The 23,087-nt window shown below is 37.8% G+C and overlaps 1 long non-coding RNA gene and 1 other non-coding gene across 2 annotated transcripts; one reads left to right on the top strand and one right to left on the bottom strand.

Moving 5' to 3' along the window:
• The first annotated feature begins 1,809 nt into the window (after positions 1 to 1,809).
• Positions 1,810 to 10,049, top strand: LOC145638913 (uncharacterized). Its single transcript, XR_014114740.1, has 2 exons — positions 1,810 to 2,744; positions 9,878 to 10,049. It is a non-coding gene; the product is annotated as an uncharacterized LOC145638913 (long non-coding RNA).
• A 5,451-nt stretch (positions 10,050 to 15,500) lies between these two features.
• LOC145641176 (small nucleolar RNA R71) lies at positions 15,501 to 15,607 on the bottom strand. The gene has a single exon (XR_014115239.1). It is a non-coding gene; the product is annotated as a small nucleolar RNA R71 (small nucleolar RNA).
• Between the last annotated feature and the right edge of the window lie 7,480 nt (positions 15,608 to 23,087).

The raw sequence follows: 23,087 nt of genomic DNA, 5'->3' as shown, positions 1-23,087 counted from the left end.
CGTTTTGGTGTAGCGCCTGGCGCTACACTTAGCGTTTGGCGCCAGGCTATGGCGTTAGGCGCCAATAGTTGGCGTCTAGCGCTGACTCCGAATCCTTGATGGATGAAAACTGCTCCGATTTTGTGCATAAATAGCCCCCTGCCTAGCCGATTCTCTTAATAATTTCAACAGATAAAATATTTCTTAGCTTTTAGAAAAATAATATCATGTCTCTAGTCTCCAAAAGTTTTACCAACTACATCCATGAATGGTGTCGGTCCCTTAATGCCAAGGAGAGAAAAGAATTAGATGTTTTTCACTTGGGGGGTATTTATGGTATCAAAGGGGTAGATCTTGATTCAGATTTTATTCATACCGCTCTAGAATATTGGGATGTAGATACTCATTGCTTTAGAATAGGGTATGATGAAATTAGCCCTTTGCCGGAAGAATTTGGTGCTATTTTAGGCTTCCCTGCACTAGATCTTGTAGTAATCCCTAGAATAAATGAATATTATTATAAGGATTTTGAACCCTTCTTCAATTTAAAAGACAAAGATCTATAAAAAATAGTAGATGGTAGCATAGTTAATTTGAAAGAATTTGCTCGCCATTATTTTGATAGGCCTTATTCTGAATCTTTCCATGTTTATAGAAGAAGGGCTTTCTTGTTTTGCATGCTTAATCAATTTTTTCTTTCTAGTGGTAAAAATAATGAGGGTCAGTCAATTATATTCACTGTTTTAGAACAAATTGAATCAGTTGAGAAATCCAATGCCTTTAATAGTTGGAGAGACTATGCTTAGTCTCGATGAATTGAAGAGGAATCCAAAAGCACCTTTTCGGGGCTCTCCAATTTTATTACAGGTAGAAAAATAATATTTTTAATTACAGAAATCAAAAATATATTTTTGTATAGTAATAACAATTTATTTGCATTGCTATTTTTACAGATGTGGCTAATGGAAAGACTGGAATTAATTAGCCCTCCGGACAACATTGAGAAATATACTCCAAATTGCTTCGTTAGAAGGAAGAAACGCTTCTATAATTAAGATGGGGCGCCATGAATGGAAGAAGGTCTTTGAGTCTTGTAATTTTACCATCAAGTGGGTCATCCCTTGGTGGAAAATAGAAAAGATGGTTGGTGTCAACAAGCAGCCTTTATGTCGTCTTCCAAGCTTGTCCCGTATGACTTTTTATTATCCCTGCAAGGTAAAAAGACAATACGACCTACTTCAGACTATTCCTTCTGGTGATCTTCGTCGTCCTTACAAGTTCCCTCTCTCCCAGGAAGTAGACAAATTTGATGCTTATTGGAGCGCTAGACCTTTATGGGAAGTAATTACCCAAAAGGTTCCTTCTTCTTTGCCCAATGATGTGAAAAAGTGGCTTCTGAAGAAACCCTCAAAGGACATGAAGAAAAATCAGAGTAAAACTAATGTGAAGAGTCGTTTAGGTGACAAGGTGATTCCTGCTAAGGAACGCCTGGGTGAAAGGATCGAATTCAAAACACCTATAATACCTAAGAAGAAGAGCACTGCAAAATATAAAGGGAAAAGGAAAGCTGACACCACAGAAAAGAAAGCTTGGGTAGAAAAGAAGCATGGGGTCCTAGCTGAGGGGGAAACTATTTACTCCAAGATTGAATGTAGGTTCTCTAAAGGATGCCTACTAGCTAAGGTTATGGATGAGGAAGAAGAAGCAGACAAATATTGGAAAAGGGCTAAGAAAGAGAAAGAAGAACTACCACAAAATAGAGAATAAGTAACACATAATACACAACAGTCAAGTTGCATAGGCGATCTCTAGAATTATACAGATCGCCTATGTAAGATAGGCGTTTTGTATGTTAAAAGCTATAGAGCGCCTATCTATGTTAACAGCTCTATATGATAAATTCAAATTTACCCTATACAATATAGAGCGCCTCTTTCAGTTCACCGTTCTATAAATATTACAATTTTTTTTAAAAAAAATAAAATTAAAATATGTATCTAATACGACACCCACGACTAACCCTAAATACTTGTATCAAAATGAGCCGCCCCCTTCTGTCTTCTTCTCTTTCTCACTCCTTCATATCCCCTTTCTCTATCCTTTCCCCCCCTTCCTCTCTTTCTCTCTCCTCTTCCACCATCACCGACGACACCGTAGTCTAGCTTCTCAAGCCCACCGACGACACCGTAGTCTAGCCACCACCGAGCAACGAGCGTCGAGCGTCCACCACTGTGCCATGAGAAGTCGATTCGAATTTAATTGGTCAAGGTTTTTCAATCTTTCTAATTTTTGTTTATAACTCAAATTTATGATTATAACTAATTTGTTGTTTTGGTTATTACTTAAATCTGATTTTACTTTTGTTATATTTTAGATATTTATTAAATTTTTGGGATAGTTTGTGTTGAATTTTTGGGGTTTTAGAGACGATTTTATATGTTTTTTTTCGATCTAAAGTTTTCGATTATATTCTAATTCTAATTTTGATTTTCATTATAAATTTTCGTTTAATCCTCAGATATTTTAGCTCTCTAATTTGAGCAATTTTTTATTTTCATCTTTAGATTTGTTTTTAATTTTCAATTATATTAGATCTAAATTTTCTGATTTTCATTTAAAAATTATTATAGATCTAAAGTTTTTGTTTAGTGTGATTTGTTCTGATTTTGTGCGTTGATGGTGTGGTTGTGGGTGTTTGGTGCGGTTGCTCTGGTTTTGTGCGCCGATGGTGGAAGGTTGGAAGAGTTGCTGTAACTGCAATGGTGGCAAGTTATTTCTTCATTTTTTATGTTTAGTTTGTTTTATTGGATCTATAGTAATTTTTAAATTTTTTATGTTTAGTTTGTAACCGTAATTCTGGTTTTGTGAGTGTTATATGAAATGGGTTTATTTTAATATAAAACCAAATTATTCATTTTTACTCTATTATATACTAGTATCTCGAATGCATTTCTTGCATTTGTTTTTAGTCCTGTGTAGTCTGTTTTTCTAGGATTAGTTTCGTTCCGTTCTTCTCGGTTTCTTAGGAGTTAGAGTTAGTCACTGAGTATGGAGCTCTCAACAGATTTGGAAATGGCATCATCACAAGAAGTAGATTTAATGAATAGATCAGTGGTAAGGTTAGACTTAGGAAAGGAGATTGACACTTCAATTCAGCACTCTAATAAGGTGGATGAGATGGAAATAACTCATGAAAACCAACAAGTTATTTCTGATACTCATGAAAATCATGAAGTACGAGCAGGGGAAGGCATTGATGGGAAGTCCAATTCATCGCAGAAGAAGTTGATGGGATCCTTTAGGGAGGCTGTAGCTAAATCCTCACAGTGGTTTAATGAAGCCAGAAAAATTGTTATCACCTCACAAGAATGGGATGATGAAGAGGATGATCTTACAGGTCATTCTCATGCTGTCAAATTCCGAAAAGAAAAGCTTAAGGAATTGAGAAAACCATGGCATATGACACTTATTGGAAAATGTCTTGGGATCAAAATCAGAGCCGAATTTATGCAGCAAAGGGTGCAACGTATGTGGAATCCAAGGGGAGGAGTGGAGGTCATTGAAATGGAGAATGGAGTTTTCATGTTCAGATTTTCAATTCAAGACGATCTGGAAAAGGCTCTGTTCGGAGGACCTTGGTTCATATTTGATCATTATCTAATGATAGCAAAATGGAGGCCAAATTTTAGGCCGTCGGTTGACAGTTTTAAGAATATGTCCGTTTGGATCAGATTCCCCGAGCTACCGGTAGAGTATTATGACAAAGAGGCTCTGTTTAGCATTGCGGAAATTGTAGGAAATCCAATAAGGGTGGATTACTCTACTGATAAAATTAGTAAATGGCGATATGCTAGAGTGTGTGTTGAAATCGATCTTGAGAAGCCATTAGTTACTAAAGTTTGGGTAGGGAAAGCTTGGCAGAAAATAGAATTTGAAAAAATCCATAGCCTCTGTTTTGAGTGTGGTAGGATCGGTCATTCCAAAGAGCAATGCCAATTAAAAAAAGGAAAACAAATTCAGCAAGAAGAAGGCAACAAAGAGCAAGAAAGTAGCACGCTGATGTTGGATAATGTTACTTCAACAATTTTGCGGGGGGAAGAAAATCCAAAGCACCATCAGGTTACTGCTAATGTTGGAGTGTTGCAGAGGGAAAAGGAAAAAGATGGTGGCATAGGATTACAGCAGGAGGAAAAAGGAGAGTATGGCCCATGGGTTTTGGCGGTTTCAAGAAAAAAATATTTTAAAAAGGATGATAAAAATAAAAAAGAAGGAAGGATTCAACAGGAGATAAAAAATCCAAAAGAGAAAAATCCAACAGAAAAGAATAAGGTGAGGCAGCCTAGGGAAGCCAATAGCCGCCAAACAAAAATAAAAAATACACAATGGGATTTGTTAGCAGTGGAAGAAGAAGAGCAAGCCTTAATTAAAAATAAACAAATCAACCATTGGGAACATATAAAGGAAGGAAAGAATGCAAGGCAAAAATCTAACCCAGAAAAAACATTTGCATCGGAAAAAAATATGGTTAATGGCGGCTTAGTCCCGAGAAAACAACACCAAAGAATCACCAATGACGATTCATCTTCTTCGCCCAATCCCAATTCAAATTCACCCCTTTTATCCCCTGTCAACACCTTTCATCTCTCCATGCCTTCTGATAATTCTTCTTCTCTTCACCCCCTCACATCTTTTGAAACGCCCAGCGAATATGGAGAACAACAATCAACCCGATCAGTTGATCGCTCCGACCAATCAACCAACCCCAACCTCACAAATGAACTCACCCCTGAATCTGCAACTTTGGCGTCTGTCACCTTACCACCCAGGCCAATTCCGACTTCGATCATCGGTGGTAATGCCAGCAGTTTTACCACCATGGCTATCCCCAACAACACCAACCCCATCCACACTATCCCTGGGATCACCGCAATCACAAATTCAGCATCTTTTCCCTACCTTTCAAACTCCATATCTATGGCCTGTGATGAGAAGGAATCCAATTCCAAGAGAGAGATTAAGAATCATAGAGGCCGGAATTCAAGTTATGATGAGCCAATTCATTCATCCCGCGCTACCCGAATACGAAAATCTGTTCATCCCTATAAAAACCCCTCCAAAAAATCCACCAACCTATCCCCTGCAATTGATAAGTCAATGTCTCAATTTAATGGAGGCAAAAAATCGGATGATAGCACTGGAGACAAAGAAGGAAGTAGTGGGGTTCGAGTTGAACCTTTGCTATATAAGTATGGGGAACATAATGCAGGAAATCCAAATGTTAGCAACACCATTGTCGATGGCGGATGTTTTGGCGATGAGGAAGCTAGACCTATGGAGGGATTGGGTGATGTTGTTTCCAACCAAGAACAACCACCAAGAACAGCATAGAGGAATTTTTCCGATTTTACCTAATCTATATGTCAATATGAAGGCAATCCTATGGAATGTTCGGGGTGCAACTAGCAAAGATTTTGCTCCACATGCAATTGAGGTCGTACGTATGCATAAGCCAGAAATTTTCTTTCTTTTAGAAACGAAATCTACTGATGATGTAGCCCGAAAGCTTTGTAAAATGCTTGGTTTTGAAGATGTTAGAACAATACCTGCTGTTGGGCTTCGAGGGGGGATTTGGCTCTTTTGGAGAAAACCTGCAGTTCTGATGGACTGTGTAGCCGACTCACCTCATGTCCTTCACTCTCTTTTTAAGCTCTCACCTACTGAACCAGAAGTTTTAATAACTGGAGTGCATGCTCCTTCTGCCGCAAAGGATAAGAAAAAATTATGGAAAAATTTGGGAGAAAATCCCCCTCCTACTAGTACTCCGTGGCTCCTTATGGGAGATATAAATGAGGTGCTTTCTCAGTCGGAAAAAATGGGGGGCAGGCTAGTGACTAACTCTCAAGGCAGAGATTTCTCCAACTTAACTGATGCCGAGGGTATGATTGATCTCAATTATAATGGTTCTGCCTTCACATGGAACAATGGGAGGGAAGGAACGGAACTAATTAGAGAAAGACTAGATAGGGCTCTTGCAAATGCAGAATGGATGAGAGTGCACCCAAATACACAGGTATATCATCTTGCTAGAACTTATTCTGATCATTGTCCGATTTTAATTGATACTGGTGTAGTTTTTCATAAGGGTAATTATCCTTTTTAGGTGTAAAGAAGCTTGGTTGGAAAGCCCTAATTTTGATGACTTTTTTGCTCAAACGTGGGGGCTAGAGAATAACTTTAGTGAAGCCAAAAACAGATTCACTAGAGAAGTTAGGGTTTGGAACAAATTTGTTTTTAACGCTAGCATCCAAAATAAGAACAGAATTATTGCTAGGATTCATGGCATCCAAAAAGTGCTCTCCACTAGATATTCATCCTTCCTGATTAATTTAGAAAAATCATTATTAGAGGAGCTTAATCATACGCTGAAATTGGAAAGGATAAAGTGGGCTCAAAAAGCCGGGGTGGATTGGAGAAAATTTGGGGATTGGAATACTAAATATTTCCATATTTTAGCTAAGGTTAAAAATTGTAGGGGAAAAATTCTTTGTTTAAAGGATGAACAGGGAAATTGGATTCATGATCAAAGCTTGCTTAAAATAATGTGTGTTAATCACTTCAAAAATATTTTTAAGTCAAGATTTAGTGCTCATTCTGATAGCTCGTTGTTTACCCCTAATGCCGTAGTAAAACATGATGATATTTTGTTTCTTTCTAGTGAAGTCACTATAATGGAAATTAAAAATGCTTTGGATATGATGGCTCCAATGAAAAGTCAACCTAAATTCTTCCAAAAGTATTGGGATGTGGTAGGGAATTCTATTGTTAATCTGGTGTCTAGTTGCTTTAGGAAAGGGGAAATTCTGGCTTATGTTAATGAGTCTTTTATTTGTCTTATTCCTAAAATTGCACAACCGGAAACCATGAATGATTTTAGACCAATAGGGCTCTGTAATTCTATTTATAAATTAATTACAAAAATCATAGCTAATAGAATTAAACCCCTTCTTGGAGAGCTTATTAATCCGGTTCAATCTAGTTTCATAGAAGGAAGATCTATTGATGAGAATATATTAGTCATAAAGGAAATTGCTCATTTTTTTAAAAAATCAAGCAAAAAACACCTTATGGCTTTTAAAATCGATATTTCTAAGGCCTATGATAGTTTGGAATGGGATTTCATTAAGGAGACGTTAATTGGTTTATGTTTTCCTCCATCACTTGTCAATCTTATCTTAAGTTGCATTACTACTCCGTCCATTTCTATTTTATGGAATGGGGAGATTACGGATAGTTTTACTCCTTCTAGAGGGATTAGACAAGGGGATCCCCTTTCTTCGTATATTTTTGTCCTTTGCCTTGAAAGACTATCGTTGATGATTGAGGAAAGGGTGGGAATGGGTAATTGGAAGCCGATTAAAATTGATAATGATGTTAGTGTTTCTCACCTTTTTTACGCCGATGATGTGTTTTTGTTTGGCAAGGCCTCGGTGGATAATGTGAGAGTTATAAAAGAGGTTCTTCTGGATTTTGGCAGCAAGTCGGGTTTATTTATTAGTCCTACCAAGTCTAAGGTTATTTTTCCTCTGAAAATGTGTCTCTCCCTCAAAAGGGCCATTCTTGATGCTTCCAACATTAAGGGTGCTCCTTCGTTTGGGAAATATCTTGGAGTTAATATTAGTCCTAATAGACTTAGGAAAGCGGATTATATTGACCTACTTAACAAAACAAAAAATAGAATAAAAGGGTGGCAAGCTAAACTTCTTAATATGGCCGGAAGATGTACTCTAATTAAGTCTGTCCTTAATTCCTATCCTCTTTATGTTATGCAAACTACCTTGCTTCCTAGTGCCATTACTAAGGAGCTTGAGAAATGTTGTAGGAGATTCCTTTGGAATAAGGTGGATATAACTCATTATCTTCCTAGAACTAGTTGGGAAAAGGTTTGTCTTCCTTCCGGATTGGGGGGTCTTGGTATGCGCAATTTAAGGAATTGGAACCTTGCGTTTATGGCTAAGCTAGGTTGGAGAATCATTCATGAACCGGATAAGCTTTGGGTGAGAATTCTTAGAGCTAGATATTTTAAACGTTCCACTTTTCTTAATAGTATCCCTAATTGCAATGATTCCCCTCTTTGGAAGGATATTCTTAAAGGAAAAGAGTTACTCTTGAAGGGTATTTCTTATAGAATTGGAAATGGGAAGGATATTTGTCTTTGGTATCATCATTGGGTGGGGGATAAGCCCATTTATTTACTTATAGACAAGCCTATCCCTAATTCTATGGCTCATTGGGGGGTTAATCATATTATTGATAATGGAGTGTGGAATACTAATAGAATAAAGCATATCATTCCGGATTATCTTTGTAAGCTCATTGAGAATATCCCTCTACCTAAAGTAGCTTTGGTTGAAGATACTTTATGTTGGGGTGTAGAAACTAGCGGACAATTTAATATCCGGAGTGCTTATAAGCTTGCTTCTAATTTTGTGGCTCATCCCTCTTTCCCCTCTATTAATTGGAAGAAAATATGGCATATCCCTATCCCTTTTAAATATAAAATGCTAGTTTGGAACATTTGTCATCATATTCTACCTACGGCTTCCTCTTTGGCTGCAAGAATTGATAACTTTGATCCTATTTGCACTAGATGTAATCTTAGTGATGAAAGTCATAGGAACTTGTTTAGGGACTGTGTAAACACTAGAACGTTATGGTCTTGGATTTTTAGTTTAAACAAGATGGATAAGGGCTTCAATTATCACAGTTTTTTCAATCTTAATTGGGAAGGATGGATTAACTACAATCTAGGGATGAGTACTACTTGGAAAGTTGTCTTCTCAATTGCCTTGTGGCATATTTGGAAGGCAAGAAACTACACGGTTTTCCAGCTTGCGATGTATCATCCTATTTCTTTATTTATTAAATATAAGTTGGATTTGGATGTTACTCTCAACCTTTTTCAGGGAAATGCTAGACTTCCTGTAAGTTTGATTAGGGAATCACGGTGGCAAAGACCCATGGGAAGCTGCATCAAGATCAACTGTGATGGGGCTTGGCAGGGGGAGGAAAAGGCAAGTGCGGGAGCAGTGGCTAGAATGTCAGATGGCACTTGGTTTTTTGGCAAAGCGTGGAGGGTTGCAGCCAGCAGACCTGCCCAAGCTGAACTGTTGGCAATTCATGGGGGTATGCAGATGGCAGTAGATGCCCAGCTTACTGAAGTCATCATTGAGACTGACGCGCTCTCTCTTAAACGTAGCATTGCGGAAGTGGCTAAGCAAGGAACTCATGAGTTAGCTGTCATCTTCAGGGATATGGAAGCCCTTCTTAGCAGGGGATGTTCATTCACCTTCAGTTATGTGCCTAGAGAGGCGAACAGGGTGGCTCATATTCTTGCTCAACTTGCTGTACAAGAGGAAAGAAATGCTAAATTCTTTGATGAGGCTCCAGCTAAGGCCAAGAGTGCATATGAAGAGGATATCACGAGAAGTATCTAAGTGCTGTATGTTGAAGGCAAAGTTGTTGCAGAATTCGGACAGAAGACATGGAGTAGTTGCTGCTTACTTATGTTATGCTAATTCACAACTTATTGTAGGAAGGATTTGTATTTTCTGGATTTGGATGCTTAAAAACAGTAGTGCTGACAGTAGTTTTGGGCATGATTTGCTCCTGCTTGTCATGCCTTGTTGTATAAACTTTGACTATCTTTAATGAATGAGTAGCCTTTCTATTAAAAAAAAAGGGTTTATTTTAATATCTTATGGGATGAGATTTTATTGTTGTAACATAAATTGTATTAAGATCTATTTTTGTTGGGGTGGATTGATTGAAGTTGTATAAAATTTAGTTTAAATTACATTGCAACTATAGTCTTATCATAAGTTGTTACATGTTTTTACAGATTTATGAGTTGAAATTTGCTTGACAGCGGCAGGATTGACACCATCGGCTTAATTATTTTGTACGAAGTATTGTAGAACTTGTAATGTAAATTTCTTGTAAGGAACTTTGTTGTAATTGAAATATTTGTAATTTTTAAAATTAATTTAATGTTATTTTTACGGTGTTTTATTTATTGTGAACTAATTATTATTATTATTATTATTATTATTATTATTATTATTATTATTATTATTATTATTATTATTATTATTATTATTATTATTATTATTATTATGCTTTAACATTGCTTTATGCTTTGTAACCACGAGAGTAGGTTGTATTCATGATTCAAGTAATCCCTCTAGCTAGAGAAAGCAGTAGGGTGCTTTAGATGACTTCCTCTACGATATCCCCTTAATTTACCTTGATTGTTGCATGCTAATTGTGATTTGTGATGAAGTTGAGTGGTATAACCAAGCCCTAGATTACTCTAAATATTGTTACTCTCCTATTAGCTTTTGGTTGATTTGAACTAGTAGAAGTTACTTCAAACCAAATCAATTTTGACATCATTTGGCTTATTTAAACGGTAGTGTAATACCCCGTATTTTTGAAACGTATTTTCTAATTAATTAATTAGTATTTTCTAAAAAGGGTGTTTGAACTAATTTATTTTACTATTTGAACTTTTGGAGCCAAAATGATATTTGAATTTTGGCACCAAAAGTATTTTAAAACTTAATTATTATTTTTGGATTTTGGATAAGATTTATTATATATATATATATATATATATATATATATATATATATATATATATATATATATATATATATATATATATATATATATGTATGTATATTTATATATATATAATCGGATATTTTAATCAAGTAAAATTATATTTTGTTATTTAATTAAAATGAATTCTCTAAATAATTAATTACTAGGAATTTTCGGATTTTCTTGGTAAAGAAATTCTGATTTTCTTAGTGAAATTAACTAGTGAATAATTTGTATTTTCCTAATTAATTATTTTATACAAAATACATTATTTACACAATCATTTTTAATCCTTAAAATCTAGCGAATATTTCCCTAAAACTATTAGCGGGGGTCCGAAAAAATGAGCATAGATATGCTCAATATTTTCGGGTACCATATGCTAATTTTGGGTTAATTATTTTGTTAGTTTTGTATTTTAATCATCTTCCTCAAATTCCTTATTTCCTTAATTTCTATTTTCCATCTCACAAAGATTTTATCATCTTATTTCCCTACCTTATTTCATCCTTGATTATTCCCCAAGTAAACCACTTTTTCCATATTAATTTTCATGACAACACACTTTCCTTAAATTAATTATTCTTAGTCACCTTAATATTAAACTTTCCATAATTCTTTAGCTCTCTTCACCAAGTAATTTCCTTAATTCTTTTTACCATAGTTCTTCCTACATTCTCCTACCATAATTCTTTCATTCATAAGCCTATAAATACCCCCCTTATACCTCTCATATTCTTCACACCAGAACCCAATAATTCTCTTCTTCTCTCTTATTATTCTTCTCCCTCAACCTTTTCTTACTTTTCTTTTCCTCTTTTCTAAAAGCAAATCAGCTCGTATACCTTTGAAGCCAATTTTCGAGCACTTCTGGTCAGTGTTTGGGGTTTTAATGTTTACAAAAGATTGTTCCTCACAACTTGAGGATAAGCTCAAAAATCACCCAATTCGGAGTTAAATTGAAGAAGGTATGACCTTTGCAAGTTCCGCCTATTCTTTTCAACTGAAATTCAATTCTCTTTAATCTTCTTTATTTTCTTCATGGTTAGTTTTCTAAAATATAAATACCTATTTCAAAGTTATAAGATATTTTATATTAAAGTATTATTAAAAGAGTTTTATATTCCATGCACATTAGATTTGGGTTTACGTCTGTTGGGTTTCAATGAGTCCGAATCACCACGGAAGAAAACCCGAGCCAAGACCACACTCACAATAAATATAATCACAAAGCATAATTAACTTAAACAACAAGAATTAAGAAAAAGATTAATACCTTTGACGCGTGCTTTGCTCACTACAAGAGCTCTTACTTCGAAAGCTCTAAGTCTCGCTCGCACGAAGACCTCCAACGGAAGTCCACCCGCAACTCGGCCTTGACAATGGTACAATGCTTAGAGGTTAGCTAAGCCCAACCTAAACCCGAGTAATTATATGTGTTTAAAGGTTTTCTCATCGAGATGCCTTTTTTTAACACCTTACTCAAGTGATTTTCTCAATACCCCAACTTGGGTATTTATAGGGAAAAGCATGAGTGCGATTTGCTCTTCCATCAATGTGTGGGAGAATTGATTATTCCTTTTATTTTGAAAATCAAAATGAAATTAATTATCAAGCTACTAATAAATCAATAAGTGGCATATTTAGGAGAAGAGTTAGGTGAGGACCACAAGGAGGGGAGGGGGCCAAACTTGCTCCCCAAGCTCTCCTCACAACCGGCCACATACTCCTCAACCCTCCAATCCACGTGCTCCACGTGGCAGCCCACTTGGGTACCAAGGCACCCCAAGTGTGGGCTGTAGCTATTACCGCTCACTTGGCCCAGCAAGCCACGCACATATGTGTGGGCTGCTTGGCCGAGGCCTGCTGCTAGCTGCTGCGGGCTGGCGCACCATGCGTGCTATCCCTTTCTGCGCTACTGTGGCATGGATGCTAGCAAGCACGCCCAGGCGCGCTTGGTGCTAGCATGCTACGGCCAGCCTTACTAGCCATGGTGCGCTAGCACGCACCAGCCAGCCTAGGCTCGGCTTAGTGCGCTTGATAAACATCTTGCTAGGCCATATACCCCTAGCACTCAGTTTGCTCGGGGCATGCTAGGGGTATTTTGGTTATTTTGTTGATTAATTATTAATTTTCTTGTCTCGTCTTTTATTATTTTCGACTCAAATTCCGATGCTCGGTTTCGGCGCTCCAAGCTCGAATTTCCGACGTCTAAATATTAATTACTCGAGTGACTCATTAATTCCTTTCGAATTAATTCGTCGTGTCGGTTCATTAGTTGCTTGGGTGTGACCCAAAGGGTTTAGTCAAGATAAAGCTGTAATATCAATTATACATTAATATTACTGATCGAAAGCGGCCTCCACCTGGGCAATCCGATCACTTGACCTCATTGAATAATTAGCTTTCTAATAATTCCGAACCCTCTATCAGAATAATACACTTGTTCGAAGGACACCATTCTTATCAACGTCAAAAAATGTTGTGATAACCTTATAGTTATGCTAATTGCAAGGTGTATTCGTGATTAAACTTTGAAAGTGCGAAGTGTTGATTGATATTTGGAAATCAAGGTACGTTTAGGTGGCTAGATACTTTTAGTTTCGGGTATTTTTGTGATCTCCCCTGAGACACTGGTCGCGTTCTTTCGATAGATGGCTTGGACATCTACAAAACACAAATATTCAATTGTCGGAATATTCGCCTCTGACGGTTAAGTTAGTAACCGGAAGACTGATGTGTCTATTTTATATAATGTTTTACCCCCGTTCCTTGGTTGTAATTAGTAGTATTTTTGGCTCTTTAGAGCCACTTTTATTACTAATTGGTGTTTTCTAGTGTTTTCGTAGATTTGGTTGGCTTTTGCAGGGATTTTCACTTTTGGAGCATTTTCCCGATATATTATGGAGCAATCACGAGCATTGGAGAAGCACGACCAGTTTTTATAGCCCAGGTCCGGTTAGAGCCATCGAACCAGTGATTAAGGGCTCGATATATCTGATACCGGGGCATTTGGACCGAGTATTCAAGACCCAAAGAGGAAACCCAAATTGGCCCGAAGAATTGGAGCCCAATCGTAGTCCAAATAGTGGCCCAAGAGAGTTGCCCGGCCAAAGAGGCTGGTGCCCGGAGGCGCGCCCGGCCGGGCAAGGGAAGCAAAGGTCGGCGCCTGAAGACGCGCCCGGCCGGGCGCGAGAATTGTACTTGAGAGGAAAAAGGCGCGCCCGATCGGGCGGTGCCTCGCCCGATCGGGCGCGTGTTATTATTAGGATTAATTTTGACGTTTAAGTTTGTTTTAGTTTAGGATTCTTACGGAGTATAAATACTTCTCCGTAAAACGAGTTTAGGACTCTTTCTTCTTTACTCTCTTAATTATTTTATTAGATTTTCTCTCTCTACTTAGATTTTATATTAGTTTCTCTCTCATACACTTTGTTCTTAATTTGATTCTTAATTCCAGATTTCTTTTGGTAACGATTTCTCTTCTCTTAATCTTAGTTATTTATTTTATTCCTTTGATCATGTCTTATTTTACTGCTTTGATTAGTTTAGTTTTTATTATGTGTGAGTAGTTCTATTTCTAGGGTTTATGGGGATCCATAAATAATATGAAGGGGTAATTTATGGTTGTTAATTGTCAATGCTAGATTAATTTCATATTGATTGATTTAATGCTCTGTGACTAGATTTGCGCAGATCTTTTATGCATGAGTTTAACAATATTGATTCGAGATTCGACAGATGAGAATTAATGTTTAGGTCTAGTTTCAACAGGCAGATTAATTTATAAATGGTTAAGTCGAGATTCGTAAGATGAGATTTAATACCGGTAAATTAATTGTGTGATTGTAATACGTAGCGAAAGCCCTTTATAATCTGATTAATGTATGCATTGATGAATGATTATTATATTCTACCCTGGAATATTATTTATTGGTGAACCTATGCCCTAGATCCTTTTATTCATTGTTTTCTCCTTATTCTTAATCTTCGTAGTTTAGTTCCTTTTTATTATAATATATTGGTTACTTCATAATCTAGATTATATTAGTTAATTAGGAATAGAAAGACTCGTTTCTCTGTGGATTCGACCCTACTTCCCTATCTACATTAGTTAGAGGATTTATGAATTACTTTTGATTTGGGGATACGACTTTACCCTGTCAAAATTTGGCGCCATTTCCGGGGAAACGATTTTATTTTTGTTTCTGATTATTTTTGTAGTCTAGGTTATTTCTTTTTGTCTCAGAGAACGTTAGTTCTTTGAGGCAAATCTCATATTTGCTTTTAGTTTTTTTTTTATGCCCAGGTGTTGCAGATCAGGTTACATCCCATTCGATCCTGAGATCGAACGATCCTTTCATAGACTGAAGAATTTCTACAAGAAAATTTTGGCGGATTCTGGTGATAATAATAATCATCGAGATCCTTTAACTGGTTCTAGCGATTAAGAGGTATCATCAGATCCAGAATCAGAGATGACGGCTCTAAAGAAGCTTAGTGATTACTCATAACCAAAGCTTACAGATTTTCCATATCTCACTCCCACTCCGGCTCTTGATGGGGTACAGTTTGAGATTAAACCCCAATTTATAACGATGATAGAGAGGAAGCAATTTAGTGGAGCTAAGGGTGAAGACCCAAATCTTCACATTGCAGACTATTGTCAGTATTGTAATACCATCAGGCAAGCCGGGGTCACACAAGACCAAATCAGGGAGATTCTCTTTCCTTTCTCTTGAACTGGAAAAGCCAAATTATGGTTTAATGGTTTAAATAGAACTGCACTTGGTATAACTGACTGGGAAACTCTTGTTTTGAATTTTTATAACAAGTATTATCCTGCAGAGAGAACAGCCGTACTACGGAGTGCGATTCAGAACTTTGCCCAAGAAGCCGATGAAACTTTATATGAGGCTTGGGAGAGGTTCAAGGACCTACAAAGAGAATGTCCCCATCATAATTTGGCACAATGACAGTTAATCCAAGCCTTTTACAATGGCATTGGAAATTCATCTAGAATAATTTTAGATTCTGCAGCTAGTGGGAGGTTTATGAATCTTAATGTTGATGATGCAAATCAGGTTATTGAAGATATGGCGATACATAATTCCCAATATGGGAATTGAATCCTAGAGGCTTTGCTAACAAGGGGAAGCATAGTGTTGACTCTGTATCCTTTTTGCAAGCTCAATTGACCTCTATCTGCAAAAAATTAGATAATCTTAGCACTGATAATATAGCTAATGTTTCTGCAATTAATAATAATGCTAATGAGGCTTTTTGTGAAAATTGTGGAATTATAGGTCATTAGGAACAAGATTGCAGGAGTTCCGTGGAGCAAGTTAATGCCTTTCAAGCTTATAGGCAGAACAACCCATACTCCAACACCTGCAATCCTAGGTACCGGAATCATCCGTACCTTTCCTACCGGAGTACTAATGTTCAGAATCCACCACCACAAGAACCACAGGCGCCACAACAACAACAGCACAAATATTACCATCCCAATGCTGGCCAGAAAAACAACCACAACAATCCTCCCCATCTTCCGACCCTGCTTTGGTAGAAATTAGAGCGATGTTGGTTAATATGCAGAAGCACATGGAGAGTAGAGATGCACAAATTGATTCAATTCTAGCACATAATAAAATTATAGATAATCGAATTGCGCAACTTTCCGCTACTCTACAAGCCCGCCAACAGGGAGCTTTGCCAGCACAGCCGACCAGGCCTACAGGTCAAGCCTATGCAATTACTCTAAGGAGTGGTTCAAACTATGAAGGGACCCCTATGCCCAGAGTTGATGAACCTGTTTTAATAAATAATGCTAATCTTGATTCCGTTAAACCAGACAATGTAGCTAATAGCCCTGCAGGGCTAAAGCATAGTACTAACATATCTAATTCTACATTGCAGGGTACGACTCCAGAGAAGGTGGCCACTCTAGACAAGAGCAATAATGCTCCAAAGCCAGTTATCAAACTTCCATTCCCCAATCGTCAACTGAAAACAAATTTGGATAAGCAGTTTGGTAAGTTCCTGGAGATGGTAAAAGATTTGAAGGTAACAGTTCCCTTCACTGAATTAATCACACAAATTCCTGCATATGCAAAATTTATGAAAGAAATATTGACAAGAAAAAGGTCTATTAGTGAGGTAGAGACAGTAGCTTTCACTGCAGAGTGTAGTGCCGTACTTCAAAATAAATCTCCACCTAAATTAAAAGATCCGGGTATCTTTTCTATCCCTTGTCATATTGGCAATCTAATGATTGATAATGAATTATGTGATTTGGGTGCTAGCGTTAGTTTTATGCCATTATCTTTGTGTTCCAAGTTGAATATGGGTAAATTAAAAGCTACTAATATTACTCTACAAATGGACCGTTCTTTCAAATATCCCTTAGGTGTTTTGGAGGATGTTCCCGTTAGAGTAGGTAAATTTTATATACCTGTTGATTTTTTTGTTCTTGATATGGTTGAGGATATGCAAACCCCAACTATTTTGGGTAGACCATTCCTTAACACTGCAGGAGCAATTATAGATGTGAGAAGTGGTAAACTAACACTATCAGTAGGGGACGATAAAATTATTTTTAATCTTAATAATACCCCTAAAAGCCCCATGACAGAGGAGAAGTGCTTTAGTGTTAATGTGGTTCATAATTATTCTAACAAGCCCCAAGCTCTTGAAAAAGATCCCTTGGAGGCGGTATCTTGTGTTGCATCCCTTTCAGATGAGATAGACAAATGGAAGAAGGAAGTTGATGCTATAGAAAGAGCCATCTACACTATCGGTCTTGGTTTTGAGGACGAAAAGGTGGAATCAATCAATGAAGTTGTGCAAATTGAGCCTACGGTAAGTGTTCCGCCAGATCGAGTTGCAAGTGTTAAATGCAATGACAATTTGAAGCAACCCTCGATCAAAGAATGATCTTTAGTGCGTAGCATTGAAGAACCCCCAATCCAAGTCAAGGAGGATCCACCAGATAAGGTGAATTGGCGACCCACAGGGCATGTTAGGAAGCTGCATCGTAGCCAAAACACCGCTCGACCGGGTGAGAAACTGCCCGATCAAGTGTTAGGCCAAGGGTCCTAGTTCTTGTACTTGGTAAGAAGGTCGTGCGGGACCTAGATAAACCAGCGCTTTGCGGGAGGCAACCCGTATTTTAATGCTTTTTAGACTAGTTTTTATTTCTTTTTCTTATGAGAGGAGAGATGAGGGAATTTAATGAGTTTTATGAGTGCTTATACAGGTTTGAAGGAAAAGAGTTAGCCAAAATTTGAAGAAAAGAAGAAAATAAGAAAATCGTCCAATTAGCCTCGGGCCCGATCGGGCGAGTGCCGCCCGATCGGGCGCGAGAGCAAGGGTGGAAAAATTTCAATTTTCGCCCGACCGGGCGCGAGATTTGACGTATACGGACATCTTTTTCCGCCCGATCGGGCGAAAGCCGCCCGACCGGGCGCGAGAGACAAGTAATTTTTAAGCGTTAGATCACCCGATCGGGCGAAGGGCGCCCGACCGGGCGCGAGAGTTGAAGAAAATCGGGCATTTAGATCGCCCGACCGGGCGAATGACGCCCGACCGGGCGCGAGAACTACACTAATAAAATATCCAGATCACCCGACCGGGTGACAGACCGCCCGACTGGGCGCGAAGTGCACGTCCGCGTACTTCTTCTTCTTTCTTTTTCTTTCTTCCTTCATTTCTCTTTTCCTCCATAACTTTCTCTCTCTAAAACTCAAATTTTCTCTACCTTCTCTCTAAGATTCTCTCTTCATTTCTCACCCAAATTCAAAAAAATTTACATATTATTAATCCTCTCTTCATCCTCTACATTTCTATATCAAAATTTTCGAATTCCATTCAAATTAATTTTCATACCCATTTTTACCATGGCTTCAAAGAGGGCTCGATCTAGTTTTGGTAGGAAATCTAGCTCGAGGGAGGAGTATGACCCGGATTTACAACTCTCGTACTGGCCAACAATTCGTATTGCTAGCCAGGAGCAAAAGGAGCGGCTAGAACACCTAGCCGGGCGCGAGGTAATTCCTTCACGGTAGTTACACCGCCCTACTTTAGAAACTTATGGTTTGTATGATTTTGTTAAACGATTTTTAAATGACATAGGCATGAGAAAATTCGTTGATATGCACTATCCTACATACCGTGTATTGACTTGTGAATTCTTGTCTTCTTTGAAAGTTGTAAATAGTAGAAATGGACCGAATTTGATTTTTAGGTTGAACAATAGGAATATTAGTTTAACTTATGTGGAATTTTGTAAATTGTTTGAATTAAATTCTGAATTACCACACCAATGGCAAGCTGAATATAAAATGGGTGACATTTATTATGCTCTGGCTGGTTTGCCTACTCTCGACCCCCAACATGCTAGTACCAAACCTATTCATCACCCTATCCCAAAAATCTGGCAAAGATTTGCGGGTTTGTGTTTTTTAGGTAGGAACGAGCCCGATAACGCCCAAACCAACGAACTAGCTGTTATAGGACACTATGTGTATGGGTTTGGGAAATTGAACATAGGTAGGTACATTATTCACCATTTGAGCAGACATGCCACAGCCAGTACCTAGTCTCGCACCCCCATTCGTATAGGAGGCCTTATCACTAGAATAACAGTGAAAAAGGTCGGTTTTGTTGAGGGTGAACCCCACCAATTGACCAACTGTGGACCGGATACCTATATGACTGCTAGGTATTTTGAGGAGTTGGGGTGGGTACGTCCGGACAGTGAGTAGACACCACACTGGTGTATTAGGACTGGGACCGAGCAGCCTTTGCCTATCTTTTCCCTACCTAGTCCTAACTTGACCGCTTTTCCCCCCGGGCAAGCATCTTACACATATGACCTTTTAGTTGCCAACGCTAGGGGGCAAGCACCACCAGTTCCACCACCCTAGCCTTAGCCTCAGCCTGAGGTAGCATTTTCTCCACCTCGCATGTCTCACTCCGTCCCCCATGTTGACTCTGACCCAGTTTGGGACCTTCAGAGTATAGGTCAGGCTTTAGGCCGTATCGAGCATTCCCACACTGAACTTAGGAGGATGGTAGGCTCCATAGACCAAAGGTTAGGGTACCTAGAGAGGAACCAGGGTAGAGCTCTCTACCCTATGTACGATGATTATGCTCGTCGAGGCAACATTCCCGATGATGCTATTTACCCTGGCTGGTTTTAGCCTCCACTTCTGGGATACGATAGGGATCCCACTACCCATGGTATTTACACTGACTATTCTGCCTTCCATGGGTACGGCCAGGACATTCCTTTCGGGGGACCGGTAGGGGGGGAGTTTTCATGCTGATTATTTTGGTGGTAGCTCTTCTGGTGCAGGTGGTGCAGGTGGTAGTGGAGGTGCAGGGTTCGGCTCCATGGATGAAGATAATCAGGACTAGCTATGCTGGGCTAGTTGCCGAGCCAATGAGGACATTGTCTGATTTTGACTTGGGGGAGATTTTGGATTAGGTATCTTTCTTTTTCTCTTTTATTTTATTTTTAGTGTGTTTTCTTAGTTTAGATTTATTGCTTTCTAGGATAGTTTTATTGCTTTCTAATATATGAAAAATACAAAAAAATTGAAAAATAAAAAAAATCCAAAAATATGTTCCAATGAATTGTAAATCATGCTTCCCTGTGCCCCATACTTGAGAAATTTGTTTTTATTCTTGGTATATGATGATAAGCATTGTGGATTAGTTGATCATGATTTGATGTTTGATTGCCTTGAAACCTTAACATGAGTCAATTTTGCCAACTACTTGTGAATATAGTGCTTGACTAGTTGATTTGGTTAGGAATGTGTGTTAGTTCCTGGTATGTTAATGAATTTGAGTATTGATTTGCAACTATAAGTAATGTTTATATGATTCATTATTATGCACATTGAGGAGGACGAAGGCATTTGTTCTTTTAGGTAGCCTCCAGATGATTGTAGATACATTTGTTCCCTTCTTGCTACCCATGTTGCTGGCTTGACTTTTTGTTGTTTATTAGCCACATTACAAGCCTATTTTGCCCCATTGGTTACTAGTCCCAAGCTTGGCTTGGGGGAGCTATTAGTGAGTGAGGTGAGGGAGTTTGTAGTGTGCTTATTATTTGCACAATTTGGGTGGGTTTTTAGAAGTTGTTTGTTCTTGATCATTTTTATTTTTGATGAGTTTGAAAGTTATATTTTCTTGGAAAAAAATAAAATATGATGTTATGAGAAAAAAAATGAGAAGTTCAAGAAAAAAAAAGTGAAAAAATTAAGTGAACTTCAATAGAAAAGAATAGAAAGACAAAAATTGTTCAATGTTCAAATGTTCTAGTTGGAGGTTAATCAAAAGGAAAAAAATTGAGCTTCAATGAAAAATTCAAGTTTGGAAAATAAAGTTTGTTTATTCACTCCACTTCTTCATTATTATATCGTATGAGTGATATTGTAAGAGTTGGGATTATTTATATTGTTTGGAGTATATTTGGTGGATTTTTGTTAGAGTTGGTTATGTAGGAGATGTTGATCATTATTTATTTTGATCATGGGTTTTATTAGGATTTGCTCCCTTTAAGCATAGCTTTTCTCTCACTTATTCCCAAATGATTCCTACCCTTTACCCTAGCCTTACATTACAAGCTTTAAAGACCTTCCGACCTTTGTGCATAGAGCTGTATGAATGAGAAAGTGTTGTTTATCAATGCAAGTTATGATTTGACATATTTCGAGTCGACTAGTAGGTTGAGCGTTCATTGTTTTATACACACGAGAGTGTGAGTTGGGAGGTGTAGGCGTCGTTCGAAGTGCCCCTACGTTAGAAGCATGTGTGAATATGCTTGGCACTCTTAGGAAGTGGGAATTGACATAATACGATTAGGGACAACGATTAGGGACAAATAAAGTAGGGAGCCGCCAACAAGTTTTTAAGGAACTTGTAAACCGTTCACGGATCATAAAAGGCAACCACGAATAAGGGACAACGAAGGCAACAACAATTGACCCGTGAAGGTTACACCCCATTCATAATCCATGAGATTACTAACTCCATATGGCTCAGAACCACGAAAGGAGGATCGGGGATGATGGTACGAAGTGAGTCATGGAGTCACATTCGCCCGTATTGGCCTATACTCGATTCTTATATTGAAAAGCATTCCTGTGATCTCAAAGGCATACAAACAAAATATTCAATTCGCTCCAACCCATTATTAGGCTAAATTGATTGAATATTAATGCAACACATAATTCTAAAATATTTGTGATCACTTGAATTAATAACAAGATTAAAAAGGAACCTAAACCGGTTGTCCAAATTATCTTATTAGGCGTGATTTTCAATTACATATTCCCTTTAAACATACAATATGGTGATCATAAAAAATATAATAGAATAAACATTAATATTGGAAGCAATTTAACCATAATTCTAACAATATAAAATCGTTAGAAAAATAATAGAAATAAAAGGAACATAATTCTTACTTTGATTCTGTTTGTTTGCAACTACAAAATAATAAACGAGTTAGTAACTTCAAGGAAATAATAATAAAACAACAATTAAATTAAATTAAACAAAGTAGAGTTGATTTGGGGCCAAACCCTCAAACAGTTTTACCTTTCACGCCTTGGCTTAAGGACAGAACCACGAGTAAAGTATGGACTCCTTTGAGCACTTGAAGAAGGAATTTTGAAATGAGATAGGTAGGCTAGTGTTTAGGCTAAAGCATAGAAGAGAGAAAAATAAAACTAGAGAATTAATTGATGCCCCGTACATCAGAAATAAGGGGGTATTTATAGGGAAAATGTGCTGAGGGAGCACATGGAACCCTAAAATGATAAAAACCCTAAAAAAGTATCCCGCTACACGGCAAACTGTACCGTGAAACGGGAAGTCCCACCGTCAGACGGGAAACATTCCCGTGATACGGTGCATTTTTTGTGTGACACGGGAAATTTTCAGAAAACGGGGAAGAAAACGCGTTAAGGGTTTACGCGGAAAAGACACGGAATTTCCCGTGTCACGGCAGATTTCCCGTGTCACGGGAAATCCCACCGTCAGACGGGACTGATTCCCGTGACACGGTGGGTACCTGTCGTGGCGCGGGAATTCCCATCCTACTTTTCCGTCTAAATACATTTTTAACCCTAATTTCATTCGGCATTTTAAGTGCCGATTGATAATTTCGGGCCTTTTCTGACTTATTATCATTTGGGCTAAAATAAGAAAATAATTAAATAAAAATAAATAAAAGGTTTGGGCCAAAAATAAATAAAACAATAAAATAAAAAAGGTTTGGGATAAAATTAAATAATAAGTTTGGGCTGAAATTAAAACTATGCTTTTACCAAACATCAAGACTAATCCATGGACTGTTCAAAAATATGAATTTAATCAAATACGATTTTTTAAGCACTCTCGGGATTAAATACTGAACCCGACCAATAGTG

The sequence above is a fragment of the Chenopodium album genome, chromosome 7, assembly GCF_948465745.1.
Source record: "Chenopodium album chromosome 7, dcCheAlbu1.1, whole genome shotgun sequence".
Taxonomy (NCBI): domain Eukaryota; kingdom Viridiplantae; phylum Streptophyta; class Magnoliopsida; order Caryophyllales; family Amaranthaceae; genus Chenopodium; species Chenopodium album.
The sequence above is the reverse complement of the archived record's forward strand: the minus strand, read 5'-3'. Positions and strand labels throughout refer to the sequence as shown.